The sequence below is a fragment of the Oncorhynchus mykiss genome, chromosome 6 (assembly GCF_057628025.1).
Source record: "Oncorhynchus mykiss isolate SJ-2025 chromosome 6, ASM5762802v1, whole genome shotgun sequence".
In the NCBI taxonomy this organism is placed as follows: domain Eukaryota; kingdom Metazoa; phylum Chordata; class Actinopteri; order Salmoniformes; family Salmonidae; genus Oncorhynchus; species Oncorhynchus mykiss.
Window position 1 is genome coordinate 5979453 of NC_143027.1, and position 12319 is coordinate 5991771.

The 12319-nt window shown below is 48.3% G+C and overlaps 1 pseudogene; it reads left to right on the forward strand.

The window, feature by feature from the left end:
• Nucleotides 1–11794, forward strand: part of LOC110525066 (CCR4-NOT transcription complex subunit 6-like) — a 37569-nt pseudogene extending 25775 nt beyond the window's left edge.
• The last annotated feature ends 525 nt before the right edge of the window (nt 11795–12319 follow it).

Genomic DNA, 12319 nt, shown 5'->3' on the forward strand with positions numbered 1-12319 from the left:
AGATAAAGACAGTACTAGACCACAACAGATAAAGACAGCACTAGACCACACCAGATAAAGACAGTACTAGACCACACCAGATAAAGACAGTACTAGACCACAACAGATAAAGACAGTACTAGACCACACCAGATAAAGACAGTACTAGACCACAACAGATAAAGACAGTACTAGACCACAACAGATAAAGACAGCACTAGACCACACCAGATAAAGACAGAGAGACAGGACTAGACCACAACAGATAAAGACAGTACTAGACCACAACAGATAAAGACAGAGAGACAGTACTAGACCACAACAGATAAAGACAGTACTAGACCACAACAGATAAAGACAGTACTAGACCACAACAGATAAAGACAGGACTAGACCACAACAGATAAAGACAGAGAGACAGGACTAGACCACACCAGATAAAGACAGGACTAGACCACAACAGATAAAGACAGAAATGATACTCATCACTCCTGGGCCAGTACTACATGCGTCATGATGCATGCCATTGAGTTGTTGATGGTGTTTTAAAGATCCCCCCCCCCCCCCTCACTTCCCTGCTCCTCCCTCCCTCTCCCAGCCATGTTCACAGTGATGTGTTACAACGTGCTGTGCGATAAGTACACAACGCGTCAGCTGTACGGCTACTGTCCCTCCTGGGCCCTCAACTGGGAGTACAGGAAGAAGGGCATCATGGAGGAGATAACACACAGTGACGCTGACATCATCAGTCTACAGGTAGGGTCTGACATCATCAGTCTACAGGTAGGGTCTGACATCATCAGTCTACAGGTAGGGTCTGACATCATCAGTCTACGGGTAGGGTCTGACATCATCAGTCTACAGGTAGGGTCTGACATCATCAGTCTACAGGTAGGGTCTGACATCATCAGTCTACTGGTAGGGTCTGACATCATCAGTCTACGGGTAGGGTCTGACATCATCAGTCTACGGGTAGGGTCTGACATCATCAGTCTACTGGTAGGGTCTGACATCATCAGTCTACTGGTAGGGTCTGACATCAGTATACAGGTAGGGTCTGACATCATCAGTCTATGGTTAGGGTTTGACATCATCAGTCTACAGGTAGGGTCTGACATCATCAGTCTACGGGTAGGGTCTGACATCATCAGTCTACAAGTAGGGTCTGGCATCATCAGTCTACAGGTAGGGTCTGGCATCATCAGTCTACAGGTAGGGTCTGACATCATCAGTCTAGGGGAACTTACTGTAGGGTCTGACATCATCAGTCTACTGGTAGGGTCTGACATCATCAGTCTAAAGGTAGAGTCTGACATCATCAGTCTACAGGTAGGGTCTGAGATCATCAGTCTACAGCTAGGGTCTGACATCATCAGTCTACTGGTAGGGTCTGACATCATCAGTCTACAGGTAGGGTCTGACATCATCAGTCTACAGGTAGGGTCTGACATCGTCAGTCTACTGGTAGGGTCTGACATCATCAGTCTACGGGTAGGGTCTGACATCATCAGTCTACTGGTAGGGTCTGACATCATCAGTCTACTGGTAGGGTCTGACATCAGTATACAGGTAGGGTCTGACATCATCAGTCTATGGTTAGGGTCTGACATCATCAGTCTACAGGTAGGGTCTGACATCATCAGTCTACAGGTAGGGTCTGACATCATCAGTCTACAAGTAGGGTCTGGCATCATCAGTCTACAGGTAGGGTCTGGCATCATCAGTCTACAGGTAGGGTCTGACATCATCAGTCTAGGGGAACTTACTGTAGGGTCTGACATCATCAGTCTACTGGTAGGGTCTGACATCATCAGTCTAAAGGTAGAGTCTGACATCATCAGTCTACAGGTAGGGTCTGACATCATCAGTCTACAGGTAGGGTCTGACATCATCAGTCTACGGGTAGGGTCTGACATCATCAGTCTACTGGTAGGGTCTGACATCATCAGTCTACGGGTAGGGTCTGACATCATCAGTCTACGGGTAGGGTCTGACATCATCAGTCTACTGGTAGGGTCTGACATCATCAGTCTACTGGTAGGGTCTGACATCAGTATACAGGTAGGGTCTGACATCATCAGTCTATGGTTAGGGTCTGACATCATCAGTCTACAGGTAGGGTCTGACATCATCAGTCTACAGGTAGGGTCTGACATCACCAGTCTACAAGTAGGGTCTGGCATCATCAGTCTACAGGTAGGGTCTGGCATCATCAGTCTACAGGTAGGGTCTGACATCATCAGTCTAGGGGAACTTACTGTAGGGTCTGACATCATCAGTCTAAAGGTAGAGTCTGACATCATCAGTCTACAGGTAGTCTGACATCATCAGTCTACAGGTAGGGTCTGACATCATCAGTCTACAGGTAGGGTCTGACATCATCAGTCTACGGGTAGGGTCTGACATCATCAGTCTACATGTAGGGTCTGACATCATCAGTCTACAGGTAGGGTCTGACATCATCAGTCTACTGGTAGGGTCTGACATCATCAGTCTACGGGTAGGGTCTGACATCATCAGTCTACGGGTAGGGTCTGACATCATCAGTCTACAAGTAGGGTCTGGCATCATCAGTCTACAGGTAGGGTCTGGCATCATCAGTCTACAGGTAGGGTCTGACATCATCAGTCTAGGGGAACTTACTGTAGGGTCTGACGTCATCAGTCTACTGGTAGGGTCTGACATCATCAGTCTACGGGTAGGGTCTGACATCATCAGTCTACTGGTAGGGTCTGACATCATCAGTCTACTGGTAGGGTCTGACATCAGTATACAGGTAGGGTCTGACATCATCAGTCTATGGTTAGGGTCTGACATCATCAGTCTACAGGTAGGGTCTGACATCATCAGTCTACTGGTAGGGTCTGACATCATCAGTCTACGGGTAGGGTCTGACATCATCAGTCTACGGGTAGGGTCTGACATCATCAGTCTACTGGTAGGGTCTGACATCATCAGTCTACTGGTAGGGTCTGACATCAGTATACAGGGAGGGTCTGACATCATCAGTCTATGGTTAGGGTCTGACATCATCAGTCTACAGGTAGGGTCTGACATCATCAGTCTACGGGTAGGGTCTGACATCATCAGTCTACAAGTAGGGTCTGGCATCATCAGTCTACAGGTAGGGTCTGGCATCATCAGTCTACAGGTAGGGTCTGACATCATCAGTCTAGGGGAACTTACTGTAGGGTCTGACATCATCAGTCTACTGGTAGGGTCTGACATCATCAGTCTAAAGGTAGAGTCTGACATCATCAGTCTACAGGTAGAGTCTGACATCATCAGTCTACAGGTAGGGTCTGACATCATCAGTCTACTGGTAGGGTCTGACATCATCAGTCTACAGGTAGGGTCTGACATCATCAGTCTACTGGTAGGGTCTGACATCATCAGTCTACGGGTAGGGTCTGACATCATCAGTCTACGGGTAGGGTCTGACATCATCAGTCTACTGGTAGGGTCTGACATCATCAGTCTACTGGTAGGGTCTGACATCAGTATACAGGTAGGGTCTGACATCATCAGTCTATGGTTAGGGTCTGACATCATCAGTCTACAGGTAGGGTCTGACATCATCAGTCTACGGGTAGGGTCTGACATCATCAGTCTACAGGTAGGGTCTGACATCATCAGTCTACAGGTAGGGTCTGACATCATCAGTCTACTGGTAGGGTCTGACATCATGAGTCTACGGGTAGGGTCTGATATCATCAGTCTACGGGTAGGGTCTGACATCATCAGTCTACTGGTAGGGTCTGACATCATCAGTCTACTGGTAGGGTCTGATATCAGTATACAGGTAGGGTCTGACATCATCAGTCTATGGTTAGGGTCGGACATCATCAGTCTACAGGTAGGGTCTGACATCATCAGTCTACGGGTAGGGTCTGACATCATCAGTCTACAAGTAGGGTCTGGCATCATCAGTCTACAGGTAGGGTCTGGCATCATCAGTCTACAGGTAAGGTCTGACATCATCAGTCTAGGGGAACTTACTGTAGGGTCTGACATCATCAGTCTACTGGTAGGGTCTGACATCATCAGTCTAAAGGTAGAGTCTGACATCATCAGTCTACAGGTAGAGTCTGACATCATCAGTCTACAGGTAGGGTCTGACATCATCAGTCTACAGGTAGGGTCTGACATCATCAGTCTACAGGTAGGGTCTGACATCATCAGTCTACTGGTAGGGTCTGACATCATCAGTCTACGGGTAGGGTCTGACATCATCAGTCTACGGGTAGGGTCTGACATCATCAGTCTACTGGTAGGGTCTGACATCATCAGTCTACTGGTAGGGTCTGACATCAGTATACAGGTAGGGTCTGACATCATCAGTCTATGGTTAGGGTCTGACATCATCAGTCTACAGGTAGGGTCTGACATCATCAGTCTACGGGTAGGGTCTGACATCATCAGTCTACAAGTAGGGTCTGGCATCATCAGTCTACAGGTAGGGTCTGGCATCATCAGTCTACAGGTAGGGTCTGACATCATCAGTCTAGGGGAACTTACTGTAGGGTCTGACATCATCAGTCTACTGGTAGGGTTTGACATCATCAGTCTAAAGGTAGAGTCTGACATCATCAGTCTACAGGTAGAGTCTGACATCATCAGTCTACAGGTAGGGTCTGAAATCATCAGTCTACAGGTAGGGTCTGACATCATCAGTCTACGGGTAGGGTCTGACATCATCAGTCTACGGGTAGAGTCTGACATCATCAGTCTAGGGGAACTTACTGTAGGGTCTGACATCATCAGTCTACAGGTAGGATCTGACATCATCAGTCTAGGGGAACTTACTGTAGAGTCTGACATCATCAGTCTACGGGTAGGGTCTGGCATCATCAGTCTACGGGTAGGGTCTGACATCATCAGTCTACAGGTAGAGTCTGACATCATCAGTCTAGGGGAACTTACTGTAGGGTCTGACATCATCAGTCTACTGGTAGGGTCTGACATCATCAGTCTAAAGGTAGAGTCTGACATCATCAGTCTACAGGTAGAGTCTGACATCATCAGTCTACAGGTAGGGTCTGACATCATCAGTCTACTGGTAGGGTCTGACATCATCAGTCTACAGGTAGGGTCTGACATCATCAGTCTACAGGTAGGGTCTGACATCATCAGTCTACTGGTAGGGTCTGACATCATCAGTCTACGGGTAGGGTCTGACATCATCAGTCTACGGGTAGGGTCTGACATCATCAGTCTACTGGTAGGGTCTGACATCAGTATACAGGTAGGGTCTGACATCATCAGTCTATGGTTAGGGTCTGACATCATCAGTCTACAGGTAGGGTCTGACATCATCAGTCTACGGGTAGGGTCTGACATCATCAGTCTACAAGTAGGGTCTGGCATCATCAGTCTACAGGTAGGGTCTGGCATCATCAGTCTACAGGTAGGGTATGACATCATCAGTCTAGGGGAACTTACTGTAGGGTCTGACATCATCAGTCTACTGGTAGGGTCTGACATCATCAGTCTAAAGGTAGAGTCTGACATCATCAGTCTACAGGTAGTCTGACATCATCAGTCTACAGGTAGGGTCTGACATCATCAGTCTACAGGTAGGGTCTGACATCATCAGTCTACGGGTAGGGTCTGACATCATCAGTCTACAGGTAGGGTCTGACATCATCAGTCTACAGGTAGGGTCTGACATCATCAGTCTACTGGTAGGGTCTGACATCATCAGTCTACGGGTAGGGTCTGACATCATCAGTCTATGGGTAGGGTCTGACATCATCAGTCTACAAGTAGGGTCTGGCATCATCAGTCTACAGGTAGGGTCTGGCATCATCAGTCTACAGGTAGGGTCTGACATCATCAGTCTAGGGGAACTTACTGTAGGGTCTGACGTCATCAGTCTATGGTTAGGGTCTGACATCATCAGTCTACAGGTAGGGTCTGACATCATCAGTCTATGGTTAGGGTCTGACATCATCAGTCTACAGGTAGGGTCTGACATCATCAGTCTACTGGTAGGGTCTGACATCATCAGTCTACGGGTAGGGTCTGACATCATCAGTCTACGGGTAGGGTCTGACATCATCAGTCTACTGGTAGGGTCTGACATCATCAGTCTACTGGTAGGGTCTGACATCAGTATACAGGGAGGGTCTGACATCATCAGTCTATGGTTAGGGTCTGACATCATCAGTCTACAGGTAGGGTCTGACATCATCAGTCTACGGGTAGGGTCTGACATCATCAGTCTACAAGTAGGGTCTGGCATCATCAGTCTACAGGTAGGGTCTGGCATCATCAGTCTACAGGTAGGGTCTGACATCATCAGTCTAGGGGAACTTACTGTAGGGTCTGACATCATCAGTCTACTGGTAGGGTCTGACATCATCAGTCTAAAGGTAGAGTCTGACATCATCAGTCTACAGGTAGAGTCTGACATCATCAGTCTACAGGTAGGGTCTGACATCATCAGTCTACTGGTAGGGTCTGACATCATCAGTCTACAGGTAGGGTCTGACATCATCAGTCTACGGGTAGGGTCTGACATCATCAGTCTACGGGTAGGGTCTGACATCATCAGTCTACGGGTAGGGTCTGACATCATCAGTCTACTGGTAGGGTCTGACATCAGTATACAGGTAGGGTCTGACATCATCAGTCTATGGTTAGGGTCTGACATCATCAGTCTACAGGTAGGGTCTGACATCATCAGTCTACGGGTAGGGTCTGACATCATCAGTCTACAGGTAGGGTCTGACATCATCAGTCTACTGGTAGGGTCTGACATCAGTATACAGGTAGGGTCTGACATCATCAGTCTATGGTTAGGGTCTGACATCATCAGTCTACAGGTAGGGTCTGACATCATCAGTCTACGGGTAGGGTCTGACATCATCAGTCTACAGGTAGGGTCTGACATCATCAGTCTACAGGTAGGGTCTGACATCATCAGTCTACTGGTAGGGTCTGACATCATGAGTCTACGGGTAGGGTCTGACATCATCAGTCTACGGGTAGGGTCTGACATCATCAGTCTACTGGTAGGGTCTGACATCATCAGTCTACTGGTAGGGTCTGACATCAGTATACAGGTAGGGTCTGACATCATCAGTCTATGGTTAGGGTCTGACATCATCAGTCTACAGGTAGGGTCTGACATCATCAGTCTACGGGTAGGGTCTGACATCATCAGTCTACAAGTAGGGTCTGGCATCATCAGTCTACAGGTAGGGTCTGGCATCATCAGTCTACAGGTAGGGTCTGACATCATCAGTCTAGGGGAACTTACTGTAGGGTCTGACATCATCAGTCTACTGGTAGGGTCTGACATCATCAGTCTAAAGGTAGAGTCTGACATCATCAGTCTACTGGTAGGGTCTGACATCAGTATACAGGTAGGGTCTGACATCATCAGTCTATGGTTAGGGTCTGACATCATCAGTCTACAGGTAGGGTCTGACATCATCAGTCTACGGGTAGGGTCTGACATCATCAGTCTACAGGTAGGGTCTGACATCATCAGTCTACAGGTAGGGTCTGACATCATCAGTCTACTGGTAGGGTCTGACATCATGAGTCTACGGGTAGGGTCTGACATCATCAGTCTACGGGTAGGGTCTGACATCATCAGTCTACTGGTAGGGTCTGACATCATCAGTCTACGGGTAGGGTCTGACATCATCAGTCTACAAGTAGGGTCTGGCATCATCAGTCTACAGGTAGGGTCTGGCATCATCAGTCTACAGGTAGGGTCTGACATCATCAGTCTAGGGGAACTTACTGTAGGGTCTGACATCATCAGTCTACTGGTAGGGTCTGACATCATCAGTCTAAAGGTAGAGTCTGACATCATCAGTCTACTGGTAGGGTCTGAAATCATCAGTCTACAGGTAGGGTCTGACATCATCAGTCTACGGGTAGGGTCTGACATCATCAGTCTACGGGTAGAGTCTGACATCATCAGTCTAGGGGAACTTACTGTAGGGTCTGGCACGCCTAGAGGTAGTTAGGTTGGCCATGCGTTGAAGATGTTGAATATTGTTGTGGAAAACGGAAAGCTCCGGCTTAACTGAACTTGCAAAGTATCACAAATGTATTTCCTGTGCAAAGTAGCCTAAGCAAGATGAGAACCAACCACGGTTCACACACTCTCTGTGAGGAACGTTGGCTCGTTGAATTATTCCATTAACATCTTAAATGCGAACTTTGTCCCAGAAACTTAATTCAACCGTCTTGGTCGCGTGTCCTCAGGAGGTGGAGACGGAGCAGTATCACGCTCTGTTTCTGGAGACACTGAAGGAGCGTGGGTACCACGGGTACTTCTGCCCAAAGTCTCGTGCCAAACTGGTCTCAGAACAGGAGAGGAAACACGTGGACGGGTGTGCCGTGTTCTTCAAGACAGAGAAGTGAGTGAATCAATCAAATACAATTTTTATATCGTCCTTTTTTATTACATCAGTGTTTTTAAAAAATCTGTGTTCGATTGAGCTTGCCTCTTGAACCCAGGTCTGGTTATGTTTCACATGTACTCTGGTGCAGAAACACCACAGGTTGCCATGGCGAACTCTGAGGGTTCAGAGGTCATGTTGAACAGGGTCATGACCAAGGACCACATCGGGGTCGCTGTCCTGCTGGAGGTCAACAAGGACATGTTCTCTGGTGGTGAGGAGCCTGTCAGTCAGTCAGACAACTTCTCTGGTGGTGAGGAGCCAGTCAGTCAGTCAGACAGACAACTCCTCTGGTGGTGAGGAACCAGTCAGTCAGTCAGACAACTCCTCTGGTGGTGAGGAACCAGTCAGTCAGTCAGACAACTCCTCTGGTGGTGAGGAACCTGGTGGTCAGTCAGTCAGATAACTTATCTGGTGGTGAGGAGCCTATCAATCAATCAGACAGACAACTCCTCTGGTGGTGAGGAACCAGTCAGTCAGTCAGACAACTTCTCTGGTGGTGAGGAGCCTGTCAGTCAGTCAGACAGACAACTTCTCTGGTGGTGAGGAGCCTGGTGGTCAGACATGTTCTCTGGTGGTGAGGAACCTGGTGGTCAGTCAACAATAATTATTGGTGAAGCCTTCTCTTCCTGTGGAGATACTGTACCATTTGAAGTACCAGTACCAGATTGAACCAGTAGATGGCAGTCTCTGCTCTTCAAAGTGACAAGTTCTGAAATGACTACAGTTTGTTGTTAACTCTCACCATTGTTCGTGGGGGAAAAAAACACACACACAAAAAAAATTCTGCCTTTGTGCAACTCGTCCTAAAAAAAGTTCAGATTAGTTCAACTTGATGGACAAAAATAGAAAATGTTTCATTGGTTTTCAATTCATACGTTTCTGTGTAGCCTCAGCCTAACTCACTGTGTCTGTTTCTCAGGCCTGAAGCCGCTGCAGGAGAAACAGCTGATCCTGGTGGCCAATGCCCACATGCACTGGGACCCGGAGTTCTGTGACGTCAAGCTGATCCAGACCATGATGTTCCTGTCTGAGTTAAAGAGCATCGCTGAAAGGCACCAGAGCTCCGTGGGAACAGGCTCCCCGACCTCTGACCCAGCCTCCATCCCTATCGTGCTCTGTGCTGACCTCAACTCCCTGCCCGACTCTGGTAAGAACCTAACACTAACTCACACCCAGCCCCTATCCCTATCATGCTCTGTGCTGACCTCATGTCGCTACCTGACAAATAAGAAAATGCTCACGCAGATGCGTCGACTCCTAGTGGCCGGGGAGTTTAATGCAGGGAAACTGAAATCTGTTTGACCTTATTTCTACCAGCATGTCACCTGTACAGCTAGAGGAGACACAACTGTAGACCACCTTTGCCCAACACACAGAAACACATATGAAGTTCGCCCTCGACCTCCATTTGGCAAATCTGACCATTACTCCATCCTCTTAAGTCTTGCTTTCAAGCATAAACTCTTTAACAGGAAGTACCTGTGACGCACTCAATACAGAAGTGGTCAGATGAAGCGGTTGCTAAGCTACAGGACTGTTTCCCTAGCAACGACTGGAATATGTCCCGGGATTCATCTGATGGCATTGAGGAGTTTACCACATCTGTCACCGGCTTCATTAATAAGTGCATCCACGACCTCGTCCCCATAGTGACCGTACGAACATACCCCAACCAAAAGCCATGAATTGGGCCTCCCGGGTGGCGCAGTGGTTAAGGGCGCTGTACTGCAGCGCCAGCTGTGCCATCAGAATCCCTGGGTTCGCGCCCAGGTTCTGTTGTAACCGGCCGCGACCGGGAGGTCCGTGGGGCGATGCACAATTAGCCTAGCGTCGTCGTATAGGGACTGTCCTCATAGGGTTAGTGGTAGGCTATAGGGACTGTCCTCATAGGGTTAGTGGTAGACTATAGGGACTGTCCTCATAGGGTTAGTGGTAGGTTATAGGGACTGTCCTCATAGGGTTAGTGGTAGGTTATAGGGACTGTCCTTACAGGGTTAGTGGTAGACTATAGGGACTGTCCTCATAGGGTTAGTGGTAGGTTATAGGGACTGTCCTTACAGGGTTAATGGTAGACTATAGGGACTGTCCTCATAGGGTTAGTGGTAGGTTATAGGGACTGTCCTCATTGTCCTCATAGGGTTAGTGGTAGGCAATAGGGACTGTCCATCTAGGGTTAGTGGTAGGCTATAGGGACTGTCCTCATAGGGTTAGTGGTAGGCTATAGGGACTGTCCTCATAGGGTTAGTGGTAGGCTATTGGGACTGTCCTCATAGGGTTAGTGGTAGGCTATAGGGACTGTCCTCATAGGGTTAGTGGTAGGCTATAGGGACTGTCCTCATAGGGTTAGTGGTAGAATATAGGGACTGTCCTCATAGCGTTAGTGGTAGACTATAGGGACTGTCCTCGTAGGTTTAGTGGCAGGCTATAGGGAGCCTCATGACTTACACCAAATACACATACGACTTCAAGGTAAAGCTGACTGGGTACTGTCGCTCTCTCTATTTCTCTCCCTTCTCTCTCTCCTTTTGTTGAGATCCTTATTATTCTCTATGTTTGGTTAGGTCAGGGTGTGACTCGGGTGGGAATTTCTATGTTTTCTATTTCTTTGTTTTTGGCCGAGTGTGGTTCCCAATCAGAGGCAGCTGTCTATCGTTGTCTCTGATTGGGAATCATACTTAGGCAGCCTGTTTTCCACCTGAGTTTGTGGGATCTTGTTTTCTGTTTAGTTGCTGTAGCCTGACAGAACTGTGCTCTTTTGTTTTTTTTGTCTTTGTTATTTTGTTTGGTGAAGTCAATAAAGTTACGATGTGCCACGCTGTGCCTTGGTCTCCTTCTACAATCGAAAGCCGTTACACTCTGCCTCCTCTCTCGCGCTCCCTCTTTCTGTACTCCTTCTCTCTTCTCTCTCTCCTTCCATCTCTCTCCCTCCCTCCTCTCTGTCCATCTCTCTCTCTCTCTGCCTCCCCTCTCTCTCTCTCTCTCCCCATCACCCCATACTGTAGAGCAAAGTGTCAACATTACAGAGCATCCATGATGCTAAAATATATTTTAGAATATTTGAACGTATAGCAATGCTAACAAGATCTTTCTCCGTTCTTTATTTCTTCCTCGCTGTGCAGGGCGTAATCGACTACATCTTCTTCTCCAAGACTCACATGTCTGTAGCCGGGTTGCTCGGTCCCCTGGAGTCTCGGTGGTTAACGGACAACAACATCACCGGCTGTCCCCACCCCCCCCACCCCCACATCCCCTCTGACCACTTCTCTCTGCTCGCCCAGCTGGAGCTCCACCCGCCCCTCACCACCTCCTCCTCCTCCCCCTCCTCCTCCCTCAACGGCCTGCACCTGCCTGTCCACAGGTATTGGTTGTCCCGACTACTCACCCTCTGACCCCTTTGAACCCCTAATGCCCCGCCTCCTCTGCCAAAAAAAAGGACTTTGTACATTTTCTTATCGTGTCCCTAATCTCAGACCATCCACGGAACTCCGACGCAGACAACCCATTCCCCAAAGGAGTGAAGTATTCTCACCGTACTGCTCCTTTTTTTTAACCTCCATTTTGCACACATATGTTATTTCTGTTTGTTTTGCTTGTTGTTTTTCCGTCCATTTGAACGGCTTGATACCAAATCATGTTTTGTGTTGTTTTCTGGTCATATGCTACTGCTGCTGCCCGTCTCCTTGGAAACTCCAAGGGTGCGTCAGAAAGAGCACCCTGTTCCCTATATAGTGCACTACTTTTGACCAGGACCCAATGCGATATAGGAAATAGGTTTCCATTTGGGAGGAAGCCCCAAGTTCAGGTCATCCTGGTCTGATGTCAGACCACCTGATGTGTTTTTGCCTTGGCCCGGTCTGGGTGGGCCCGGTCTGGGTGGGCACGGTCTGGGTGGGAAAGGTCTGGGTGGGCCCTGT